Source organism: Lepidochelys kempii, chromosome 1, assembly GCF_965140285.1.
Source record: "Lepidochelys kempii isolate rLepKem1 chromosome 1, rLepKem1.hap1, whole genome shotgun sequence".
Taxonomy (NCBI): domain Eukaryota; kingdom Metazoa; phylum Chordata; order Testudines; family Cheloniidae; genus Lepidochelys; species Lepidochelys kempii.
In genome coordinates, this window is record NC_136380.1 from 117,944,888 (window position 1) to 117,971,190 (window position 26,303).

The window sequence follows — 26,303 nt, forward strand, 5'->3', positions numbered from 1 at the left end:
CTTGGGTGATTATTGGTTTGATTTAAGGATATTTAGCTTTAGTCTACTTTTAAAATGTAGGTCAACCTAGGTACATTGCTTCAGGGATGGGTGGGAAAAATTCACAGAAAAAAACAATTCTTCTGTCAGTCATCCGATCTACTGCTGCTCAGGCAGGTGATTACCCACACTCAGGTAACATAGATCATAGAAGGTTAGGGTTGGAAGGGACCTCAGGAGGTCATCTAGTCCAACCCCCAGCTTGAAGCAGGACCAATCCCCAATTTTTGCCCCAGACGCCTAAATTGCCCCCTCAAGGATTGAACTCACAACCCTGGGTTTAGCAGGCCAATGCTCAAACCACTGAGCTATCCCTCCCTAGGAAACCTCTACACTACAGTGGTACAAGTGTAGCTCCCACAGTATAGACATGCCCCTACGTTGTATGGTTTGACATGTGATGTTGACAGTTCGTGTTTTAACAGTTATAAAGCTTTATCTTTTTGAATCTTAACACTTATTTTCATTAAATAATTGTCTGACCCTCCCCCAATAGTTTCCCACAACTATGGAAAAGTACATAAAAATCTTTTAAAATGCTTTAAAATAAACATTGATATTAATTGAAATAAAAAATAAAATTGAATTCCATCAAGCCTAAAGATGACACACAGTGGCGAATGCTTATTAAACAGACATTAAAGTGCTCAGCTTGCTTCAAAGACTCAAAAACGCCCTGTCCATTAGAACTAGATACTTACAATTAACTAATGGCAAGTTAGGTTGTAAGAACACAGAACTTTCTGCATCATTTGGACACATGCATGCAGAGGACTGACTGCCAAAAAATATCTCCAACAATTCTAAGAAATTTCCTCAGTAGTGTAAGACAGTGATTGGAAAGTGATTTCCACCCTCGCTGCATCATTTGTCCGTGGCAGAGTGGACTCATATTATAATACACCTCCACTATTATTGTCAATAACTTCACACTAAGGATCAGTCGATATTCAAGTGACCCTATTTTCAAAATAAAAATCTGGATCACTTGTTTGGCATTTCTTTTTAGAGTCACGAAACAAAAGTCATACTAAAATCAAAAGTACACTATACAAAACAGAAGTGTGCCGTCATCACTGCTAGCTTGTGACTCAGTGATATTTGCACATTTCTCCTGGTGAAGGATTTTTCTTGGTAAGAGTGTTCTAAATAAACTCATGAAACTCAAGAACAATTTTAGTGTCTGCTCTCGTTCAACTTGTCTGTTCCCTTTATGCCTGTTTTTTCCCCTATGGTGTTACAACCTGGCCCAATACCCTACTATGTGTCATCAATCTGTTGCAAATGGACCCAGTTGCTATGTCCCACATGCTTCCAAGTCAACAGGGCAGATTCTAGTCACTGTTTCTAGTCTTGGGGATCCAGGGCACACACTCTCTCTGACCTCTTTTTTGACACCCTTCCTCAGGATGTCACCGTCCATCTGCCCTAGATCCCTCAACCAGTGTTTGAGACCTCAAGCCGCCCCCCTCCCCCAGTCACTTACAACTGCTTCCTCAAACCCTACCTAGAATGTGGACACTGGACTTCTAGTTTAATCCCTTCAGGGACAACATGGTGGAAAAGCAAGGAGCACAGGCTTAGCAAAAGAATTTTCTTAACCACAGAAACATTACTCTTCCAACAGTCAAGAGTTACAGACCTTTGAAAATAACAAAAGACTTGACCTGCATGTCTGTGTTGACCCCTTTTGTGAATCTCAGGTTTGTCAGCATTTCAGGGTGGGCCGAGTACCTCCGATACTCTCTCTCCTGCAAGTCCTTTTTATGTGGGGTGATGGTAGGCCTCCTACTCAGAGCAGAACCCCAGTCTTAAATAGGGCCTACAGTGCTAAGCCATGTGCTCAGACTGAAGCTACAGACCCACCACTCATGCTTTCCCCTTCCCCACTGTAGGTCCTGGTATAGAAAACTCATTGTACAAGGGGACCAGGCCAGCTGTTGAGAGACAACCAGAGCCATTGCCCCAGATTGCAGTGTTGAAGGTTCTTAGTTGTTAGTCCTTCAACAAAGGTGTCAAGCATCTTTCCCAGACAGGGTGGTTGTCTGGAATGCAGTACAATAGTTATCATTGACCAGGCCCATGCTTCAGCAGTAGCAGTGTCCATTATTTCCACTCGTAGACTAAGACATATCCCACTGTCACAATAAGTACAGAGCAGATTCTACACTGCGTAGCAATACAGGTTGAACAGATGTTTTGTAGTGTTTTTTTAAATGGGTTGATTGATTAAAGGAAAAACCAGGATATTTTAGATACCTCAAAAGAAGTTTCTGGGAGCCTGGACATAAGATCACTTTTATTAACATGCCCCGCCTCAGTTCCAGACGCTTGTGTTCATTATCTTGTTCCTTTTCAGGTTGCTTTGTTTTCCACTGTGAGCAGGGTGCCAGGGGATCAGCACTGAGGTCACTAACTGCAAAGAATGGGGCAGACAATCCCCAAAGCTGGTGGATATTCCAATACTTAGATTTACCAAACCAGCACAAAACAGCTTTTATAATACCTCACTGGTTACCCAGAAGCCAACACAGTTCCCTTAAAGCAACCCAGCCTCAGGCCTCCATCCAGACACTCACATCAAATATGATGGGGATTAGTGAAAATCTAATCATACAAGAAAGTTCTACCAATCCCAAAAGATCAGACATTACCTCCCACATTAATGAATATTTCAGATTTTACCCAAATACACACTTACAGACAATCCTTATTAACTAAACTAGAATTTATTAAAGAAAAAAGAGAGAGTACAGACATGAGTACAGTTCTGAGATCAGATTCATAGTAGAGATGGTGAGCTTTGTATTTGCAAAGAGTTCTTTCAGAATTAGTCCATAGGTTATAGTTCAATGTTCATATTCAGGGTGATCCGGATTAAGACTGGGGATCTCAATTTTAGAACTTAAGCTTCCCCTGTATGAAGTATCAAGCAGATCTGAAATAAAAAGGATCAGAATCCAAGGGGTTTTTATACAGTTCCAGGATCTCTCTTGACAGGTCAGAGTCCTTAGGCCAGTAATTCTCAAACTTTTGTACTAGTGACCCCTTTCACGTAGCAAGCCTCTGAGTGTGACCCCCTTAAAAATTAAAAACACTTTTTAATATATTTAAACACCATTATAAATGCTGAAGGCAAAGCGGGGTTTGTGGTGGAGGCTGACAACTCGCGACCCCCCCCCCATGTAATTACCTCACATCCTGACCCCCAGTTTGAGAACCCCAGCCTTAGGCGAACAATAGGCAATCATGGAAACTTTGAAGACTACCTATTTCCTAAGCATCATCGGTAATTACCTACACAGATTAACATAAGGCATTTTATCCACTAGGCAGTTTATCACAAACTTTAAAGAGACATATAAACAATGACATTATTTCACCCAAGATTCATTTAAATGTTAATATTCCCTTTTGATCTCTAAATCAATAGCTATAGTGACAGACAGGAACTGTCAGTTTAGATGGCTAACATCTAACAAGAGTAAGTACACACATACAATTAGTGTCACCTCTAATTCTCTAACAATACAGGTTTGCACTTCAAAGTTCTAGCCCATCTAAGATGGAATAGCCCTAATTACCATTTATATACTTTTATAACATGTCTCTAAAGGTTGACTCTGGGGTATTTAGCCTGCGAGCCACTTAACCCTTTCTGGCCATGCGTCACATACTGTATAAGTTTCAGAGTAACAGCCGTGTTAGTCTGTATTCGCAAAAAGAAAAGGAGGACTTGTGGCACCTTAGAGACTAACCAATTTATTAGAGCATAAGCTTTCGTGAGCTACAGCTCATCTGATGAAGTGAGCTGTAGCTCACGAAAGCTTATGCTCTAATAAATTGGTTAGTCTCTAAGGTGCCACAAGTACTCCTTTTCTTTATACTGTATAAGATTCGTTGCAATTATATAACAGTGGTAGCAACGATGATTTGCACGGTCATACTCTAATCAGATAACATCACACCCACTTTTATTTTCAGCTCTCCAGTTCTGACATTTATAGGACTGTTCTGCTTATCTCCTGACTCCAGTATTTTCAGCTGTCAGGGTTTTGTCTGAACTAAATGGATAGATCCGGAACATGAGCTCCAGCACCTAGGAATTTTATAGCCTTCCTTTTTGCAACATGATTGAACTGATCCAAAATATTTGCTTTCTTGGCTCTATCACTGTGCTGTATAGGTAAGCTGTCAGTGCTTGAATCACTGGTAATAACCAGGTTTCAGAGTAACAGCCGTGTTAGTCTTTATTCGCAAAAAGAAAAGGAGTACTTGTGGCACCTTAGAGACTAACCAATTTATTTGAGCGTGAGCTTTCGTGAGCTACAGCTCACTTCATCGGATGCATACCGTGGAAACTGCAGCAGACTTTATATACACACAGAGAATATGAAACAATACCTCCTCCCACCCCGTGGAAGCTAGTTCCAGTGACCAGATCCATAGTGGCCGCCAAAGGGGAGGACCTCCTAGCAGAATCCCTGCTACACAGTGCCCATCTCCGTGTGCAGGTGGTGGAGTCCCCCTTGGTCCGGCAGAGGTTGGTACCACCAGAAGTGGAGACCACCTGGACTAGAAACTGGGTGGACCCTGCTATGCTCGGTCAGCACATGGAGCTGCCCACCCTGCGCATCCCTTGTCATGTGCTCCAAGAGGAGAGGGCAGCCTTGACTTCTGCTTCTCTTGCTTTTCTTGTGTGGGTCCTGTGGGCAGATACTCCCCACCCACCTCTCACCCTGGCTCTCCGGACCTAGTCATCAGGCCCCTGCCTCAGAGCCTCCCCAGCCACCCCCGATATCACCTGAACCAGTTGCATGGTATCCAGCTGGTCCACCTCCAAACTGTGCCCAAAGAGCATCTGTACATGCTTGTGCTTCATACCATCCCCTTCCTCACCCCCATGTCCTGCCCCGACACCAGGTAATGGGATGTGCTGCCACCTGAGGAGGGTGAGGAACCCCATTGGGCCACTCTGTACTCCAGTCTGGTTCCATGGCCTGCTAGGGATATTAGTTAGCGGCTCCTTCAGAGCCATGAGCATGGGCATGTACCTGGCATAGTTCACAAACTCCCCTGACACCTGTGCCTTCTGCAGTGAGAGAGAGACCCTGGCACACATCTTTGTGGAGTGTGTCAGATTGCAGCCCCTTTTCTGGCTTTTCCAGAACCTCTTCCTGAGGTTCTGGCTGCACTTCTCCCTGCACCTCCTGATCCAGGCACACACCATTCATGGCCCCACAAAGTCATGGGACTTCCTTGTCAGCCTCCTCCTGATGCTGGCCAGTACAGCCCATCCATCACACCAGGAGGAGGAAGCTGGATGGGGTGGGGGGGTACTCTGCAACCGTGGGGCCTATTTCTGGTCCCTTATCTGATCACACCTCCAGGCAGAGTTCCTCTGAGCAGTGTTCACTGACTCCCTGTACACTTTTGAGGAGCAGTGGATACTGCCAAGGATTCTCTGCTCAGTGTCCCCCTCTGGATCCCCGATTCTTTATCTCTGAACTCACCCCCATTCCTGGTTTTTTTTCCATTTGTTGTCCCCCATAATCAATTGATGCTTTGGTCCAGTGATTTCTTCCCCTTAAAAGGGAGACCTTTAGTTTTTGGTAGTTCTACACCTGCTCATCCACCCAGTGCTTCAAATAGTACTAACTCCCAGTGTTGACACCCCTAGGGTATGTCTCCACTGCAATTAAAAACCCGCAGCTGGCCCATGCCAACTGAGTCAGTCTCCCGGGGCTCTGACTAAGGGCTGTTTAATTGCTGTGTGGACATTTGAGCTTGGCCTGGACCCTGGGCTCTAGAACCCTGTGGAGTGGGAGGGTCCCAGAGATTGGGCTTCAGCTCAAGCCTAAATTTTATGCGGCAATTAAATAGCCCCTTAGCCCAAGCCCTGCAAACCTGAGTCAGCTGGTATGGGACAGATATGGATGTCTAATTGCAGCATAGACATACCCTTACTGTGCACTAACAGAGCACCCAGGCAGTTTAGCTGAGATTGCAGTTTATCTCTGCCTGCTTGTACACATGCATTACAATGCAGTTTTGATCATGCTGATCTTTCTCAAATACAAATAGTTTACCATAACTGAACCAGGGTAAATGAGGAACTGATTTTACAACCCTTATTCAGCATTCTAAAAAGGATTAAAATTTTCCCAGAAAAAAAGGAAGAGATACACAGGGGACAAAAGAGAGCTGCTCAGGGGAGGGATAATGGATATAGAAATGGATTTACATAATGGAAATAGAGATACATGCATATACATGTCATTGAGAAGGAGATGGTGCACTGCTGCAATATAATAAAGACTTGTGCCAGAATATAGCTTTTGACACAAGTTGTCCAGAGCCATAACATGATCTTTAAATAAAAATTAATTTTCTTTCTCTGAGAAATGGATTGCCTTTGAATATGAGATACAATTGTATTGTGGTTTCTAGATACAATCAAAAATCACCTAAAATGCAACCTAGATGGAACAACTATAAGGTGGGTGCAAATCTGGTTGGAAAACCATTCCCAGAGAGCAGTTATCAGTGGTTCACGGTCATGATGGAAGGGCATAACGAGTGGGGTCCTGCAAGGATCAGTTCTGGGTCCAGTTCTGTTTAATATCTTCATCAATGATTTAGATAAGGACATATAGAGTACACTTATAGTTTGTGGACGATACCAAGCTGGAAGGGGTTGCAAGTGTTTTGGAGCAGAGGATTAAAATTCAAAATGATCTTGACAAACTGGAAAAGTAAATAGGATGAAATTCAATAAGGACAAACACAAAGTACTCCATTTACGAAGGAGCAACCAGTTGCACACATACAAAATGGGAAATGACTGCTTAGGAAGGAGTACTGCAGAAAGGGATCTGGGGGTCATAGTGGACTACAAGCTAAATTTGAGTCAACAGTGTAACGCTGTTGCAAAAAAAGTGAACATCATTCTGGGATGTATTAGCAGGTGTGTTGTAAGCAAGACACGAGAAGTAATTCTTCCGCTCTACTCTGCACTGATTAGGCCTCAACTGGAGCATTGTGTCCCGTTCTGAGCGCCACATTTCAGGAAGGATGTGGACAAATTGGAGAGAGTCCAGAGAAGAGCAACAAAAATAATTAAAGGTCTAGAAAACATGACCTATGAGGGAAGATTGGGTTTGTTTAGTCTGGAAAAGAGAAGACAGAGGGGACAGGATAACAGTTTTCAAGTACGTAAAAGGTTGTTAAAAGGAGGAGGAAGAAAAATTGTTTTTCTTAACCTCTGAGGATAGCAATGGGCTTAAATTGCAGCAAGGGAGGTTTAGGTTGGACATCAGGAAAAACTTCTAAACTGTCAGGGTAGGTAAGCACTTGAATAAATTGCCTAGGGAGGTTGTGGAATCTCTATCACTGGAGATTTTTAGAAGCAGGTTAGACAAACACCTGTCAGGAATGGTCTAGATAATTAGTCCTGCCATGTGTGCAGGGGACTGGACTAGATGACCTCTCGAGCTCCCTTCCCGTTCTATGATTCTGTAACTCCCACCACTGGTTACACCACATGCAGACTAGGATTAGCAATTTCTTACTACTTTCATGTTTAACAGTAATTTTTTTGTTCCACAAGTGAAATGTTTCCATTACCTGGACAGCTGCTCTTCTTATCAGCCAGGAGAGACCAAATCTAACTGTGACATACACTGCTATGCAAGGAGAGCTCGTGGTTTGGTTTTCTGCACACTGCACCTTTAAATATAAGGAGTTTGCTAGGGGCAGACAATAGAGTTAAGCAATACTGGATTAGAGTCATACATAATGCAGCACTCCCATTATGCTTTCTCTCTTGGAAGGATTTGTTCTTTCTTTATACGTTATTTTTCTTAGTATAAAAGTCACCTCGACTGAAAGTACATGTTTGCTTTCTGGATATGGAAGAATGAATATCAGCTGTCATTTTCAACAGCCATGCAACATTCTGATTCCAACATTCCATCTCTTCTCCCATTAAGGGGGCATTACCCAAACCACTACACTTGCTTTTTGAGTATGGGGGGAAAAGAATATCACACCATATATACACTTTTACACCTACAGCAATGTCTTCAACTCCCATGGCCCCAGTTTAACTGCAGTGGCAGCCTGCCCTTGATGGTGGAGTTACAGAAAATATTGTCACACTCGTAGGACTAGCTGGCTATAAACTGTATTTTGGCTCTGGTCTGGCATCCAGCACCACCATCATACCCACTAAGAATGACATGGCAGAAGGCAGAAAGGTTGCTTTGTCCCAAACAGAATGAGGTTTTCAAGTGAGTCACTAATAATATTTTACAAACAAAAACAAAAAAACCCACACCAGACTAAATGCTTCTTTTCTCTGGGTTTTCCAGTGCACCCCTTCTGCCCTAGGGCTGTTCTTTAGATTTCATAGGACTTCTCTCCCCCCATGAGAAAGGAAGGCAGACATTTTACTACAACTATTTTTTGCTACCTGCTGTACTGGGGATGATAGGAAACCATGCAAAGAGACAACTATAAGAATTTTTGCCTGCTCTACACTAAAGAAATAAAACTGATTATAAAGCCCCTACATTTAGAAAAATCTGAAGAACATTTTTGTCTATATGCTTCCTCCAAATGGTTTACAAATGTCCTAATAATCATTTAGAAGAAACTTACTTTCAACAGGCTTAATAACCAATTAAAGCTTAACCGCTTCAGTGTAAATTTTTTTTTTTACCATTGTGGATCTGAAATAGTTCGACTACTCTTCTCAGTACTGTCCCACAGTGGATTGGTGGCCTTGGAAAATCTCCCAGAATTGACCGTTTCTAGGAGTTGAGCAGGGAACTATGAAATAGGTACCTAGAGGGCATTGCAACTAAAACAGTTTGGGACAGTACTAGCCTGGAAATAGAAGAAAACTGAAACCAATTCAGCTTGGCAAGCGCATGGAAGCTATAGTAGTTGTGCTTAAACCAATTCAATTATATTTAGTCTCTGGTGTAGACAAGGCATTGTTTGGCAAAAGTAAAATCAGAGATTTAATAGGTGTCTACTGGCAATGTTTTATAGAGGAAGCATAAAATGATAAATTATTTTGCTTCTGGAAGCAAATTCTGAGAGAACCATGATTTCACAGGGAGGGAAAAATGGACGTGAGCTGGTGATTGCTTTTTCTATGGTTTGCTGAGGGTTTTACTTTTGATTTTTCTTTCTGAGCACTTTGGTTTGTGAAAGATCACAGTGCTTACAAGGCCTTCCTGACCCAGAAGAGGGGTGCATTGTTAGCATCAGGTTTTCATCCCAGTGAATCACAGACAGAGGTTACTTAAATCATTACTAAGATTCCCTTGAAGTAGAGAACAAATAAAATAAGGAAAGTGCACAGATTTATTTTTGAAGATTTAATGTTTGATGAGAATATGCTCTTAACTATAGAAGAACTAAAGAATATTTAATGCATTGTGAACTGGTGATACCTACTAAGGCTAACTCTAAGTAGACCTTTCCTATTAAAATACCATTATTTTACCTCTTCACAGTTCTTTATTCCCCACATCAAAAGTCAACGTATACTGCATAAACAAACCTAGGAAGGTCCAAATTCCTATACAAGGCTCAGAGACAGATCTCACACTGACTGCAAATGCTGCATGGAAATGTCTCAATTTGATATGTCCCAGAATTGGGTGCAACTCTGGATGTTGCTGATGAAATACAAGATGTTAGACCTACTGGATGATGATGGTGTGAGGCTGTTCCTGAAAGTTCCTCTGAACCTTTTCTCATAGACTCTTAGGACCAGTAGGAACCGTCATGATCATCAGTCTGACCTCCTGCATATTGCAGGCCACAGAACCTCACCCACCTACTGCGGTAATAGACAACCTCTGGCTGAGTTATGGAAGTCCTCAAATCTTGATTTATAGACTTCAAGTTACAGACAATCCACCATTTACACTAGTGTAAACCTGCAAGTGACCTGTGCCATATGCTGCAGAGGAAGGCAAAAAACCCCAGGGTCTCTGCCAATCTAACCCAGAGGAAAATTCTTTCCTGACTCCAAATACAATGATCAGCTAGACCCTAAGCATGTGGACAAGAGTCACCAGTCAGAAACCTAGGAAAGAATTCTCTGTAGTAAAACAGAGCGCTGCCCACCTAATATCCCATCATCGGCCATTGGAGATATTTGCTGCTAGCTGTTGCAGATTGCCTACATGCCAGTGTAGGCAGTCTCATCATACCATCCCTTCCATAAACTTATCAAGCTCAGTCCTGAAGCCAGTTAGGTTTTTGGCCCCCACTGTTGCCCTTGGGAAACTGTTTGAGAACTTAACTCCTCTGATGGCTAGAAACCTTTGTTTAATTTCAAGCCTAAACTTGTTGATGGCCAGTTTATATCTATTTGTTCTTGTGTCCACACTGGCAATTAATTTAAATAACTCCTCTCACTCCCTAGTATTTATCCCTCAGACATATTCATAGAAAGCAATCATATCTCCTCACAGCCTTCTTTTAGTTTGGCTAAACAAGTCAAGCTCTTTGAGTCTCCTTTCATAAGGTAGATTCTTCATTCCTCGGATCACCCATATTACCCTTCTCTGCACCTGTTCCAGTTTGAATTAATCTTTCTTAAACATGGGAAACCAAAATGGCACACAATATTCCAGATGAAGTCTCATCAAGGTACTGAAGTACCTTGTTTAATGGTACTAACACTTCCCTGTCTCTACTGGAAATACCTACACTGCATTACTCTTTTGCACAGCCGGTTCACACTGGCAGCTCATAGTCATCCTGTGATCAACCAGTACACCCAGGTCTTTCTGCTCTCCTGCCACTTCCAACTGATAAGTCCCCAGCTTATAGCAAAAATTCTTGTTGTTAGTCCTTAAGTGCATGACCGTGCACTCTGCACTATTAAATTTCGTCCCATTTCTATTAGTCCAATTTTCAAGGTCATCCAGATCTTCTTGTACGATATTCTGGTCCTCCTCAGCTATACCTCCCAACTTTGTGTCATCTGCAAATTTTGTTAGCTGACTCCCACTTTTTGTGCCACGGTCATTAATACAAATGTTAAATAAGATTGGTCCCAAGACCGATCTGTGAGAAACTCCACTAGTAACCTCCCTCCAGCCTGACAGTTCACCTTTCAAAGTACGAACCATTATAGTTTGCCATTTAACCAGTTCCTTACCCTTATTTCTAGCTCTTTTGCTTTCCTTTCTATCTCACCAAAGAGCAGCTTCTTTGTCTTCCTCAGTAGGAGGCAACAACCAAACTCACATTTCTCTCAGTTTAGAAAGAGCTTACAACATAGCTTAAAACAAGATGAAAGAGTTGGTGTAAAAATGAACTGTAGGGAGATGGGGAAGGAGGACAAGGAGGTAGTGACAGGAAAGAGTTATTAGACTGTAAACTCTTTGGAGTAGGGACCATCTTGTGTGTGTGTTTGTACAGTGCCTTGAAAAACGGTCCATAACTAGTACTCCCAGATGATATGGTAACAACAAAAACTGTAGATTGGCTATTTGCACAATTTGCAGGTTTGTTTTTATTTAAAAAACAAAAAACAAATAAGGGACATTAATGATGTCACTATTCCCTCCCTTCCGCCCTTCTAGTCATCATCAGCTGGCTATTCACCATAAGAAGCAACATGAGATACAAAAGGAATAAAGAATCTTAAAACTGACGTGATAGTAATTTGTAAGAGCAGTGCAGTCAAATGTGTCATGTACCCGTCTGCTGATTTACCATCAGCAGCTGGAGAACTGCTATTGCTGTGCAGGATCAGCCTAAAATATACATGAACCAAAGCCATACTTCAAAATTGCACTGTAAGATCATCAAGTCTAAGCAGAGTAAAGTAGTATAAAAATGTACCAATTAAATCAGACACCTGCCCCAGGAATATCACTGAAACTGCCATTTACAATATTTTAGAGATGAGGGTACTGTGATAGCAAGCACAAATCTTTTGGCACTGCTGGAGGGACCCCAAAGTCCAGCTGTACCCCCACCACATTGCTGCCCCTAGGAGAAGGGGTTCCACTGAGCCAGCCAATAGCAATAGGGAGTTACCCAGGGTCTGGAGGCAGCTCAGGGAGACACTACCAGCTAGGTAGTGCTGATCACAGTAAGAGTCATCCATATTTCAGTCATTTCTTATGTAAATGTGGAAAATTAATTGTCAACATACAAACTTGCATATTTAATTGCTTAAATTTTCCTGATTGTGACCTTATAGCACATATATATATAGTGACCTCTCTCTCTCTCTAAAATAGCAAACAGAAAACAAAACACCCAAAAAATAGACATTCCATCATGTGGCATCATATTGATACCTACCTGGGTCATGGATCTAAAGGCTACAGTTTTGCTCATTACACAGGCTTCTGCCACTAGAGCTAATGAGAGCAGTAGTACATTACCATTGTCTATGTGGACCAGCACTATAGAGGGACGATACACACTTTGCCAGTACACCTCATAGCTATTTGCTGACAACAGAGGAAAGGTGAGACCCGGGACCTTGGGTTCCATTCCAGGCTCTGGAAAAGAGAGTGTTCTCTAGTGGGCAGACATTCTTCTGCCCATTCCCCTCAAATCTGCCCCCTTCTCCTACATCCACTCCTACCAACTTGTTCCAGTTTTGTTTCTTACTCACCCTGGTTCTTTGTCACAGTCACATTCTCTTTGCCTACCCAGTCTCAGGCTTCTCATTGTAGTCCCAGTCTCCCTGCCCAGCCAGTCCCAATTCCTCCATTTCTGTCCCCATTCCTTGTCCCCAATTTCCTTGCCAGCCACTTCCAGTTCCCTTCTCCCAGCTCCTCATCCAATCTGTCTCTGTGCTCCACCTCCCCACTGGATCTTATTCTCCCTCCCCAGGCTCCTCATCCAATCTCAGTATTTTCCCCACCCCCTGCATGGCTCTTTGTCGCAGTGTTACCCTTCCTTGGCTCCTTGTTCCAGGCTGTTTGCCCATGTAATCCCAGTTCTCACCCCTGCACTGGAGCTCCTTGTCCACTCAGTGGACCCCCCACCAATATTGGTTCCTAATCCCCCATCTCCTAATCCAACTAATCTAGTTTCTCACAATCCCCCAAATACAATGTTCCACCAACTGGCTCCCAGTTCACCTCCATTTCCCTCACTGGCTCCTAGTCCCTCTTTCTCTGTCCAAACAGTGCCAGCCTCCTCTCCTCTCACTCCTCTCCCTGCCCCAGCTCCCAGTCTCCTCTCCCAACCAGTCCCAGCCGCTCCTCCCCTCAGCTCCCAGGCCCAGTCTTCTTGCCCACTTATTATCACTCTCCCCCACAAACTCCCAGTTACAGTTTCTCTCCCCCATACAGTTCCAGTCTAGCACTCTCCTCGTCCCAGTCTAATCCTTTTTCTCTCCCTTGTCTGCTTTTCTCCCCTATTCATTTGAATCAGACGGCTTCCTCCGCTGTACTGCCTGGGTGCCAGAGGGGAGAGGGGTGTCATTAAGCACACAGGAGAGACAGGCTTTCTGCTCTTAAATTCCAGTACACAACCCCGCCCTTGCCTGGAGCAGCCATGACAGTGAAGCCCTAGGCTGGAGCACACTCAGTACCTCTGTGGACATGCAACATGTACAGTCTGGTCAGCACTAGGAGCGGTGAGAGGCTCAGGCATGCTCAGTGAGGATGGAACCTTCACATGTTTCAGCTGCTAAAATTGAAATCTCTACTGAGCACGTGACACTTGCAATTTTTTTTTTTAAGGCTTGTAACTTGGCTAAGTTAGAATGGATTTTCATGGGAATGGCAAAATGCACATCCCTGCCAAGAAGGCCACCTCCCTGCCAAATTTCAAGTCCCTGCTCCAAAGCAAGAAGGTGCTAGAAAAAAGGGGGCGGGGGGAGAAAATCACCAGAATATTTTTAACATGGGTAAAAATGTTTTTCTTTAGCCTCATTCTTGGAAACATGTGAACCATTTTGGCTGAAAGGTTCCGAAAAATTCAGCCGGAGACAAAATGAGCATGGAAAATTACAGCCTGAACAATTAATATTTGGCAACATTATAAGGAACAGAAAACAGGGCTTTTCTCCCACCCTCTTAATAGGGCAATTTGAATAGAAGGTGATGCTACCAGTCCCACCTATAATATGTGATGTTGCCAGACAAAGGAACACACAGATACGTGTCATACGAATCAAAACAACTCCACACATCATCATCTGCTTCCATGAGTCTGAAGTCCAAGTTGTACAAATAGCTGTGGGGGAGCGCTATTCCCATGTTTGTATATAAAAGCAATGGCTGGACATATTCCATTGTCCTACAGTATTTCCCCACATACATTTAGGAAACAAGCTGTCAACGGTGAACATTTTTATGATCTCCTGAGTTCAACAATAGCAAGTTTCCACTGTGACCAAAACAAATGTGGCTGGATTGGACAGTGAAAGAAGGGAGGTGGAGGAACAGGAGACAGAAACGGATGAGAAAGAAGATATGTGAGGAGGATAAATATGTTTGATAAAGGAAAGGGTTAAGTCAATGAAATAGCCATATAATTTTACCAAACAGACAAAGAAAACTGAAGAGAAAAAAGAAAAGGAGTACTTGTGGCACCTTAGAGACTAACCAATTTATTTGAGCATGAGCTTTCGTGAGCTACAGCTCTGTAGCTCACGAAGGCTCATGCTCAAATAAATTGGTTAGTCTCTAAGGTGCCACAAGTACTCCTTTTCTTTTTGCGAATACAGACTAACACGGCTGTTACTCTGAAACCTGAAGAGAAAAAGAGAGACAGAAATAAAAAGCTAAAAAGACAGAATCCAAAAAGTGTCCTGAAGAGACTGTTCGAGTGAAGAAAAAAAACAAACAAAAAAACACCCCAGAACATTTAAAAATTATGGGAAAATAGATGAAGGTATGAGACCAAAAAACAAAACAAAAAACCCAAGGAAAGGTTACACTAAAGCAAACAAATATGAGAGAGAGAGATGGAAGGCAGACCAAGTAAATTCAGTTTTTGAAACGAAGTTATGGAAGGTTTGATGCCAAAGTATCACAATGAAATACACACTTTATTTTTCTTAGAAGACATCAAAGAGCATAGTTAAATGCAAATAGAAGCAGGTGATTGTGGCTAGGTGACCTAATTGTTGAAGGCAGGAAATATCAACTGTTGGTGGCAGGAAATAACCTGTTTTAATTGAATAGGGAGGTGTTTTTGGGGGGAGAGGGATTGGTTTTTGTTTGTTTTTTTTAAAGAAACCCTAAGCTTTTTTTAAGAAATCAATGCTTTGTACGCTTCATAGAATGGCTTTTGTATCTGTTCTAGTTACTAATGGAAAGTTTGAGAGTGCATTTGTGCTTTGTTTTGGTACTTTTTTAATTGAAGATATCTTTATAGTATATTTTTCTGATACAGAATTTCAGATAAATACTTGGAAAACTAGCTTTTATGCAAAATAATAATAATTTTCTTTTACAAAGCCTTTAATAGAAGTAATGAACTGCTTTTTAAATATAAATCTTCTTTAGAGGTCTTTAATACTTCTGGGCATAGGCACAGACTCCGTGGGTGCTCCAGGGCTGGAGCATCCATGGACAAAAATTAGTGGGTGTTCAGCACCCACTGGCATGGGGATGGGGCATACTGGGGGGAGGTGGGAAAGAGGCGGGGAAGTGGTAGGGTGAGGACTTGGGGGAAGGGATGCCGGGGGGGAAGAGGTGGGGTGGCCCTTGGGGGAAGCGGTCAGGTGGAGGCAGCGCCTGGGGCGGAGTTGGGGGTTGAGCATCCCCGGGGACCGGAGGAAGCTGGCGCCTATGTTTCTGGACCAGATGCTGGCATCCTTATTCACCTGGAGTAGGACAATATTGTGAGTAGCTCAGCTGAGGTTTTTCTCATTTTGATTTTACTGGAGCATAAGGCACAACTTAAAGTGAAGAAGGGCAGCAGATTCTGTCCCTTTGTTAGGGAGAGGGGGGAAAGTCACAAAATGCTTCAAAAGCCCTTCCTTTAATCCCATCTGAGATTACATAAGTGTCACATAATGAAAATACAAACTACGGTGGCCATTTTAGTCTATGATTTTCTTGAACTTCAGAGTAGAATTGCAACAAACCTTACTAGAATATATTCTTAGCTAGTCCAAAAGAAATTATCCACAATGTTTTGTGTTAGTCTTTAACAGCCTGACCAATTAATAGGAAGGACAAAAGACTTTAATTGCATCTCTACTTCCACAAAGACAGGATGCTGAGAACAAAAAGATCAGAGGCCAAAAAATGGTTTAACATCCGATAGTCTAAAGCCCCACATGCAATTATTTAATAGTCTGTCAGCAATGGTTCAGGTGCCTGGGCTGGCTGTAAAACACTGGCTAAGATGTTCAAAGCCACCTACAGGTTTTGGACACCCATTCCCTGTTGGGAATTGAGCAGCGGGCATCCAAGACCAACAGGGCTTTGAAAACCTCAAGCCTAGGGAATCTCTCGATGAAAGTTCTAACCCAGCAGAGCGTTACCAGTATCCCAGTAAGTGCACCACCTTGGAGCAAGGTATGGGAAAGCCTCCACCTGCATGGAGTTACTGCACACGGATGCAATGAAATCATGGATGGAAACACAGATGCTGCATCGGCAGTATAACACCTACCAGCTCAGTCCCATAGCAATCTTATCCATCCTTCAATGGCCATTTGATGCTTTTCCAATCGACCTTCCAGGCCCATTTTTCTCTATTAGTTGTTGTTTAATAAATTGTATTTGCCTGAACTATATGATCAGTGGGTCAGGGAAGCATCCAGAGCTGAGCGAGTACTCCAGAATAGCCCTTGTCCCAAGTGACTACAACAAGACTGTGGGTCGAGCCCCGCCCCTGAATCCTGGGTCCAGCCTGGTCTGGGTTACAAGGACTCTACCACAGAGGAGAGTGGAAGGGGAGTCCTCGAGGTTAGGCAGACCTCTGGGTAGAGTGGGAGTGAGGACGGAGATTCTTTCGCTAGCCAATTCCACCAGCATAGTGTATAAGCCAGGAAAGTCCCCCACAATACTGGGACCATTCCCCCACTTACACATACAAATTGGTGGTGAGCATCAGGCTACTGAAAAGTAGCCAATGTGACCTTAATTTGTGAATAATCTCTCCCGCCCCCAGACCGGGATTTGGAGAATGCAGAGATAGCTCAAAGCCTCCATAGTTTCCGTTTTCCCAGGGCCTCTACACAGAATCTCACCCACTGCCTTACAGCACAACTCTGGTAAAAGTTTGCATGTCTGTATGCGGATATCTTTCAGCAAGAGAACGACCAGCATTAAAGACAGATGTGAACTGGCAATTGTGTTACACCAGTCTTATGCTGATATAACCAGTAGAGATGTGGAATTACACCACTGTAAATCTTGACTAATTTAGTGTTGAATGTGGCTCCTTAGGTTTTGCTATACTTTTTTTCTCCCCATTATGTTTGTCTCCTTTTGTCTTAAGAGCTAGACTTTAACCCCAAAACCTAAGAGCTACCACCTTAAATTTACCCTCTGAACAAGAGAATTTGCAAGCCATCAGAAAGTCTTTCAAGCAAGGACTTTCTTTCTTTTATATGGAGTTTTTTTTGTTTTTTTTTAAAGGGAAAGGGTATAAAGGGAGATTAATTTTAAGTTCAGTAAACCTTAATTTAGCAAAGTGGTTTTTCCTGCTTTTTGATGTTTAATAAATGTTGAAGTTTTTTGGAGGTGGGGGGTTGGTAATGCAGAAAAAGTGAGACCTAACCGTTGGTGTCACAACCACAAACTATAATTACTGTGAATGCTGGGCTAGAAAAGAAAGTAACAGCTAAGAATGGTTTTAAACCAACTCCTAAATACTTATCTGATCCTTACAATATGGCAAAGAAGCCAGGGTAGGGGCAGGTCACCGTGGTCCAGTGAACAACTGGGAAAGCAGGGATGAGTCATCTGCTATTCCTTGAAAATGTCAAGGAGAGATAGAGAGGCCCTGACTTTCCATTCAAGAGCTTTTGCTTGCACATCATGTACAAGCAAAAAGGGCACAGGGATAATTTTCCATTTTCAGATCACCTTTAAGGTGACTAATTTAGAAAAAATAGTGCATAACTGCTCAATTCCAAACAATGCCTCAGATATATTTAGCAAATATGGTTACAATGGTGGTGTCAGTCCATTTCTTAGTGGTCTGACCTCCTTGTTACGATGAAACTGTGACAGACATCTTTTTCTCTCTCTGGGAAGGAGAGGGGAACCTTGCTCTTCTGGTCCCTGCCCCCTGACAGACACCATAACCATCTTACTCTGCACAAAACCCTGCCATTCCAATAGATTTGAACTCTATGCAGGCAGGTCTTTTTGTAGGATCAGGACCTAAGCTGGTGCACACACAAAATGAAAACAAGAATTTCTAACATGTATATGTCTTAATAATAAAGAAGTGGATTGGTACAAGGCATTGTACTTTAATTGACCTTAATTTCCCCAGTCCTAGCAACAAGGAGGAAAGCAGATCCTGCTCTAGCTATATGAGATAATTATGCTGACTTGTTTTTACCATCTGAGCTAAGTAAGATAAATGAAAGCGGGAGAACTTTGAGTCATCTTAATTGAAAGGCTGCTTGGAAGGAATGACACACATAATAAATTGAGAGGTTTTTCCATGTGTTCCTTAACTCATTAAAAGACTTAATGCACAGGATTTCCTAGCCAGGAACAACAACATTATTTATCTAACGACCATGCTAATGTGACTGGATTAGGATAATGTTTTCTCCATCTGGCTCACTGTCATAAATTCTGCTTTAAACTGCAGCCCTGAAATATTTAGATATCAGATTTTATTTTTATTTATTTATTCTTAGACTTGGAAAGATTTAATTTTTATTGTTTATAAAACTTGACAAACAATATTTGCTTTGGTTTTAATCAATGAAAGTTATTGCAGTACCAGGAAATGTAATAAAGCTAAGACACTAATTATTTACTTTAATTTTATAAACATACAAGTCAGTTTATAACAGGTACAGAAATAAAATGTCATAATATTGTATATGGATTGCCAGTTCAAACCGACTGCACATATTACAAGTGCACTATATAACAACTTTTTCTTTCTGTATCTGTAAAATTAGTTTTGGAGAAGTAAGTGGAGCAAAAAACTAGATGAATGCCACCATATAAGCCCAAATCCTACAGATTTACAAATGTGCTTAACTTTATATTGTGAGTAGTCACACTGGGTGAAATCCTTGCCCCACTGAAGTCAACGGGAATTTTGCCATTGACTTCAATGGGGCTAGAATTATACTGACTTCCGTGGGACTGTTCATGATGAGTAAAGTTAATCCTATGTATAAATCTTTCCAGGATTGGGGCCTTCCTCATTAAAACCTAACCCTTCTAAGACTACTTATATTGTATTTTACATTTTTTAATTCTACTGGGCTTCAGTAGGATTTCCCCCCAAGAGGGTAAGCAATTTGGAGCAGGGACATTCTTTTGTCACCTAGCACAATGGGGTCCTGGTCCATCACTAGGGCTCCTAGATGGTAATACAAATAAATAAATATACTCTGCACAGGGATGAATTTCACTCTAGAAGAGCAATGCTGGTACATTGAATATTACTTTCTAAAATCTGTATCCTGCATCCCTAAGTACATGGAAGTAGTATTGAAGTTATTAATAGTTTGAGGAATGCATCCAGACCTTGCAGAATTGAACTCCTAAATCAAAAGTTGTACTTTAAAAATGAAATGTACCCACTGTCTATAACAAGCAATATTTTGCACTTTCTTGGTGCCTTCCACCAGAGGATCTCAAAATGCTTTAAAAGCATGAATGACTTAAACTTTACCGCTGTGTCTTTAACAGAGACACAGGAAGCTTAAATTACTTAAGAAAGTCTGTGGAGGAGCCAGAAATGAAAACCAGATCTCCTTGCTTCCAATCTTGTCTCTAACCAAGAGCTTTGGCCTCTCACATTTTCAAAGAACCTACAGAAGTTATGCACCCAGTTGCCAGAAGTCCCAGTCTTAAATCTCAAACTCTAACTAATGCAAGTGGTCTCATTTATTCAAATGATTGAAGTCAGAGTTTTCAAGACTAGGCCAAAAAAAAATATATAGTTTTCCTGAGGATAGAACTACGTAGGGATGAACTCTTCGAAGTGCATAGACAGACATTTTCCAAATACTTTTAATAATAGTGCACCGGATAATTTCAAAATTGGAGCAAAATAAAAGTATCTATAGGACATTTCTAAATTGGATCAATAGCTAGTGCTTTCCAGACAGTGGTCCAAACAACGCTGATAGGTTTGTAGCGACTACTTTTCCACAAACTTCATCTATTCAGTTTGGAGCATTACCAGGGTTTATTACGGCAATTCCTTGATAAAAAACTAAAAACCACTGAACCCGATGGACAGACTCCATTTTACTACAGTGGCTTTGGATCAGGCCTTAAATGCCAGTAACTCTGGACTTAATATTGAACAGGTGCAGAACAAAGATAAGAGGCTCTGGAAAAGTACTGCTTTCCTCTGACTGGCTGTATAAGTTGCAAGAATTCATAATACAGGACGAGCAAAGGACACTTCAAAACATATCCAGCCTGAGTCTCCTCTCACTTTCAGTAAATCAGGAGCAACTCCATAGAAATCAGTGGGGTTGCAGTGGTGCAAACGAGATCAAAATCAGGCCTTATTGTTTTATAAACACCCATTAGAATTCCACAGGGACCCATCATCTTTCAACACTATATGTAGCTGCTTTTTAATCAGGAGATTAAATGTATTAAAGTAACTAAGGTTTCAGAGTAGCAGCCGTGTTAGTCTGTATTCTCAAAAAGCAAAAGGAGAACTTGTGGCACCTTAGAGACTAACCAATTTATTTGAGCATAAGCTTTCGTGAGCTACAGCTCACTTCATCGGATGCATTCGATAACAGTACAAGATGACTTTATAGAAAGATGCAATATAATCATAGAAATGACATTATACAGTTACCAAACTTTTTAAATGAATTGTGTAAACCGTTGTGTAACTACAGTATATTGTTACAAAACTGGATTTTTTTTTAAAGTTACTTAATATAAAGGAAATGATTAACAATAGAACAGGTTGAGAGATTATTTTACAATCCAAGCTAACTAAAGACTCAGTTTAAGTCTCACCTCCAATATCTGGGTGTCTCTCTAGATAAAACACTTGTTTAATTAGACGTACTGCATCTTGCTAATATAGGTCAGTTTTAACTGTACATTTGCTTATTTATTACTATTCTTTACCACCTTAACATTCTTGGGACCAAATCCTCTCAATCCATGCAAAGTTCAACTAATACTAATGGGTGTTCCCCCAGGACTGATTGACTCTTGCCTTTGCTGCCTTGGAGTGCTCATGCTGATGCTTCACAGCAGGCATTACAGCCATGGGCAGGGGTTGAGGCCACTGAACATCCCAACCCAGGTGGTTTTGGCCAGTGAATCTGCCTAGCCACTGACCATGCATCTGTACCCAAAAAACAAACAAACAACAAACATTCATCTGGAATCGACGCCAGATAGTGCCTCATTGCCTTCTCCCCACACAGAAAAACTAAAAGGGCCAAAGCTATTAAAAAAAAATCATATGAGTTTCCATGTGCAGAGTTTTCAGGTCTCATGCAGGCAGGGGAGCTGGATTTACCTTCCCATTTTGTGGGCAGGAGGCCAGATATCACAGAGCACCACGGAAGCATAGAATGTCCATGCAGGTGGCCAAACTTCATCTTCTCCCTCTCCTCTAGCAGCATAGCTCCACCTCATCTGGCCCCTTCCACTTCTGTCCTTACTTCCCCAAAGGTTTAGCATTAAGTCCTGTAGATATTTGCTGGGGCATAATTCAATGTAGAGTGGATCTCCCCCAGCCATGGCCTTCATTGCTCAATGATGCCCACTAAACAAGAACCCAAATTTGTAGCATTTGTCCAGAGAAGTTTCAGAAGAACCAGAGGGAAAGAAGGGATGATGCTGTTTAAATTCAGCTCCTCTCCCTCATTTTGCTAACATTTAAGCAAGTTTTCCTAACTTTTCATCCCTTCTTAGCTGAGGGCTGATAGAGATGGGAAAATAATAAAAGCTCTTAAATTTAGTCTTCAGATTGGGAATTTCCTGTTATACAGCATGCACTTGAAGTTCATTCCTTATTCATACTTGGAATTTTTCCATTTTATTTCCCAGTCTCCACATTGGTTCTGTAACAACTACCCTGGGAAATAGATTCAGCCTCCTCCTCCTTTTGATTAAACTCTATTTTATCAAGGACATGTTGATAAGTAATAGACCTCACATTTCACCTCTGCACTGTCAGATATAGTAGTCTTGATTCCTCCCTCTCTTTTATACACTAGGTTAATTAACTGACTTCAGTAGAATTACTGCCAATTTCCAACAGTATAAATGAAAAGACAATCAGTCTCAGTGAGTTTACAATGCTCAGCCTTTTACTAGCCTAGGAAGGAACTGCAGATGTAGGACCAAATCTTGTTTGCCTTGCTCCTGTGAACAGTCCTATTGATAAGTAGGGCCAGCAGTATTTGGTCCATAGTCCAGTATCATCTTGGATCTCCAGCTTTGCTTCCCAATATAGCTACATAGCCTCCACTATCTGCTTATCTGTTGGTCCATTTCCAAAGAAGTGAACAACTCACACTTAGTTTAGGTGAATAACCCGGAGCAAGTATGTGAGTGACCATCACAATGACAGGTTGTAAGAATATAAAAAAGGATTCTGTAGGAAGTGAGCAAATTACCTAAGTTTTTTTCAGAACCTTTAATTAACCCTGTTTGTTACAACAGTGTTAGTCATCCTGGCCCAGATCCTCAAATGGTATTTAGGCACCCACCTCCCAGTAAAATCAATGGAATTAGGTGCCTACTCACCTTTGATGATTTGGGCCCATGTCCCTAGATGACTTCAACCTCTTATTGTTTACATTTCTTTTTTTTTTTTAAAAGAAAGATTCTGAACTTAGAAAAAGGCAGCATCTCAGACCCTAAGGGCCACCTGAGTTTGCTACACTCATGAACCCTTTGTGAAGTAAAGCTTGTTTAAAGTATTGCCATCCCTGCTCAGTCCAAATAGTTGATGTAGGGCAGAAGCAAGTGGGAAAACAAAAGTTGTGCAGAGAGGTTTATGCTCTTTCTTCCAGACTCCCACAGATCAAGTATATGCATTGCTTAAATATGCACAAATACATTGGCCCCAAATGTCCTCCTGATCCATGAAGCAAAATACACAATTCTGACATCTCAAGGTCCAGGTTTCCTGAAATGATCAACTGCCACTACAAACAAACAACAACAAAAATCAGGTTCTGGGCAACTTTAAATAGTCAGTTTGTGACCTAGGCCCAATCCAACTCCTGTTAAAGTCAAAATGACTTCAGGGTGAATTGGCCTGGACCACATCCCCTAGCAAAAGGAATTTGGAATTGATCCTGATCAATGGGAAATCTTGGCAAGTGATCATAACAAGTGGTGCCATCGTCTTCATCAGCGTATCAAAGTCCATGACAGGAGCTGGCTCCTACAGCTTGAAGAGAGAAGAGCCCGTAGGAAGCAAGCAGTTCCCAATCAAGATACAGACATTTGCATAACTGCCAAAGATAGTGCAAGCCTCGGATTGGCCCATTCAGTCACATGAGACATTGCAAACCATCTACATCATAAGCTGCAATTCCCACCGTCTCTTGCAGACGAAAGGATGCCAACACAGGTTTAAAAACAGAGCTGGAAAAATGAAAACACTTCTGAAACTGAATCTAGTGTAAGATGCAGTATTATTGTAGCTATGTAGGTCCCAAGATGGGAGAGAGAGATTGAGAAGGTAGGTGAGGTAATGTCTTTTATTGGACCAACTTCTGTCTCTCTCACCAACAGAATAAAAACAGATTACCCACCCAACTTGTCTCTCTAGTGTCAGACTCTTTTTCAGCTCATGAAAATACACAAGTTCACCCTAGTGTGACACTGTTGTAACTGGAGTAAGTCAGCTTTGGCCCCTTACTTGTGCGCTGGTTTATACAATTGTCTTTTGTCATTTCAGAGTTATTTCATACGATTGAAACAGGAACAACATTTCATAATAGGCAGAAGCACTTGTCGTAGAATTTCTAAGACAGACAGACTTAAAGAACTAAATAAAGTCTTTTCCCACAGCATTAATTCAAGCTTATGTTTTGGTCTACCTACCTCTTAGATTCTAAAATATATTTTATGGGAATGTAAAACCCACTCAATCATCTTAATCACTTCCTCGGAGAGGAAGCGTGGTCCAGTAGCTAGGGTGTTAGTCTGGGCTTGCAACTGAAGTTAGACACGATGGTGCTTTTGAAAATTCCAGTAGGTGCCTAAATACCATTTAAATTCAGAATTTTAAATTCTGTCCCTTAGTTTCAGTGTTCCTCAGTTCCCCATCTGTAAAGTAGGGATAGCAGCAGCTCCCTACCTCACGGGGCAGTTGTGAGGATAAATCCATTAAAGATGGTTAGGTGCTCAGATACTACCATGATGGGGCCATAAGTAGCTTAGACAGATGGTTCGTGTACATGCATGTGAGAGGAAGACCTATTTTGTGAATGTATTAAACCAAAAAATATATATATTCTTGTGTGTTCCATAAACAGACTCATACGAATTCCATAAAATGCCTTCATACCTGTCTCTAACTCAGGTCAAATCACTATACATACATATTAATATTTATAACTGAGTGGGCTTGAAAGCAACACTAGCATCAAAAAATTGCTGAGCTATATAAGCTGGCTGATGAGGAGGCCTCGTTCAATGGACTGGTTTCAACCCCAGCTACCTTTGTCTTCTGATTAGAAGACTGATTAGAATGCCTCCAATAGCCATTTTGCCAAATTGCTCATGACCTGTTCTTGTACAACAGCCTTAGAAACTCTTATGGATTGCTTGGCCACAGTTGTACAGGAAAGAAAACTGTGACCGATCTAAAATAAGACTCAAGACAGAGTGGGAGGTCTGGAGCTCATTTGTGTGAGCATTCCTCTCATCTCGGAGTGTTGCAATTCCCTATGACGCAGGGACTTTTTTGGCATACCACCACAGGCTGACCTTTTCCCTGACTAGGGGAGTCATTGTCCACAGCTTCCTACAGACTGCAGTTACTGAGTGCTCAGGGAGGACTTAGTGTTCTACAGTTCTCAATTTTCGTAACTATTAATAAACTATAGATACGCAGGGTATAGATTATCTTTATTCAAACTTTCCTGAAATGCAATGCATGCATTAGCTTAATTTATACTCACAAACAACTGTAAACATTTGTTACAATGCCTGGAAGTAATGAGAAATCAGTGGCAGATACATACCCTTTGAGGGCCTGATCTAAAGTCTAGGACACCATTGAAATCTCAGTGGGCTTTGGTTTAGCCCTTAAAGCCAGTCAGAACTTCTCATAAAATTTAGTCATTTTACTGCACAACATAGAAAAGCTAATGACAACATTAAATCCAGAGAAAAGATCACATAGTCCAATAAACATTTGACTTTAACTATCTTACTTCACATGTAAATTGGGAACGGCACCTCCACTTCTGTCTTATAGGTGATCCTCCAAAGGAAGAATGCTGAGCTGTAGCTGGCCTTTTAAAAACCTGTATATGAAGAAAATTAAGAAAACACTTTCAACAAGCAGCACTTCAGTTCTCCATCTTTTTCCTCCCCCAAAGCTTTTATACCCAGTTTTTACACTATATTAAAATATACATACAGGACAGTTGCTAGTATGTTTTTATCTTGCTATTAATTACCGCTGTTTGCGAAAGAGCGACAACAAAAGGGAAAGTTCTTGTCTTATACTTTTGTTACGCTGAATCAGTTAGTTTTTGAATCCTCTAGGAACGGCACTTTCAGGAAGTCTGAACAGGAAACTATGAGCTGGGCATATTGTCAAGAAGTGTCAGAAAGATGCCAGAAAGTTGCAAAACACAAGCTTTAGTCAACTCACATGAACCACTAAATGGTTCTCTTTTAACCATTCCCTTCACTCAAAAATTCTGTGAAAAGCCGCTGAACTGAATGGAAGCATCAATTTCAGTAACAAAACCCATGGTACTGTTTTTCATTCTGTACTATAAACCTCTTCATTTCCTCATCTGTCACACCATCTCCTTTGGTGTTTTTCATGAATGCACACACAAAGTCTGATCTCATCTCCCACCGATTTTACACACAAGTACTTCAAATAAAGTTATCCCAAATGTACACGGG

At 41.6% G+C, this 26,303-nt stretch overlaps 1 protein-coding gene across 2 annotated transcripts in view; it reads right to left on the reverse strand.

Annotated features, from left to right (window-relative positions):
• The window catches only part of LOC140914253 (interleukin-1 receptor type 1), a 78,977-nt gene extending 53,041 nt beyond the window's left edge, over positions 1 to 25,936 (reverse strand). Inside the window, exons 1-2 of one of the 2 annotated variants that reach the window (XM_073351669.2) lie at positions 25,844 to 25,936; positions 25,595 to 25,687 (exon numbers count right to left, since the gene is read on the reverse strand). The gene's annotated coding sequence lies outside the window, so the exon portion shown is untranslated. Of the gene's footprint in view, positions 1 to 25,594; positions 25,688 to 25,803 lie in introns of both variants that reach the window. The other variant, XM_073351650.2, reaches the window with a different exon arrangement.
• Between the last annotated feature and the right edge of the window lie 367 nt (positions 25,937 to 26,303).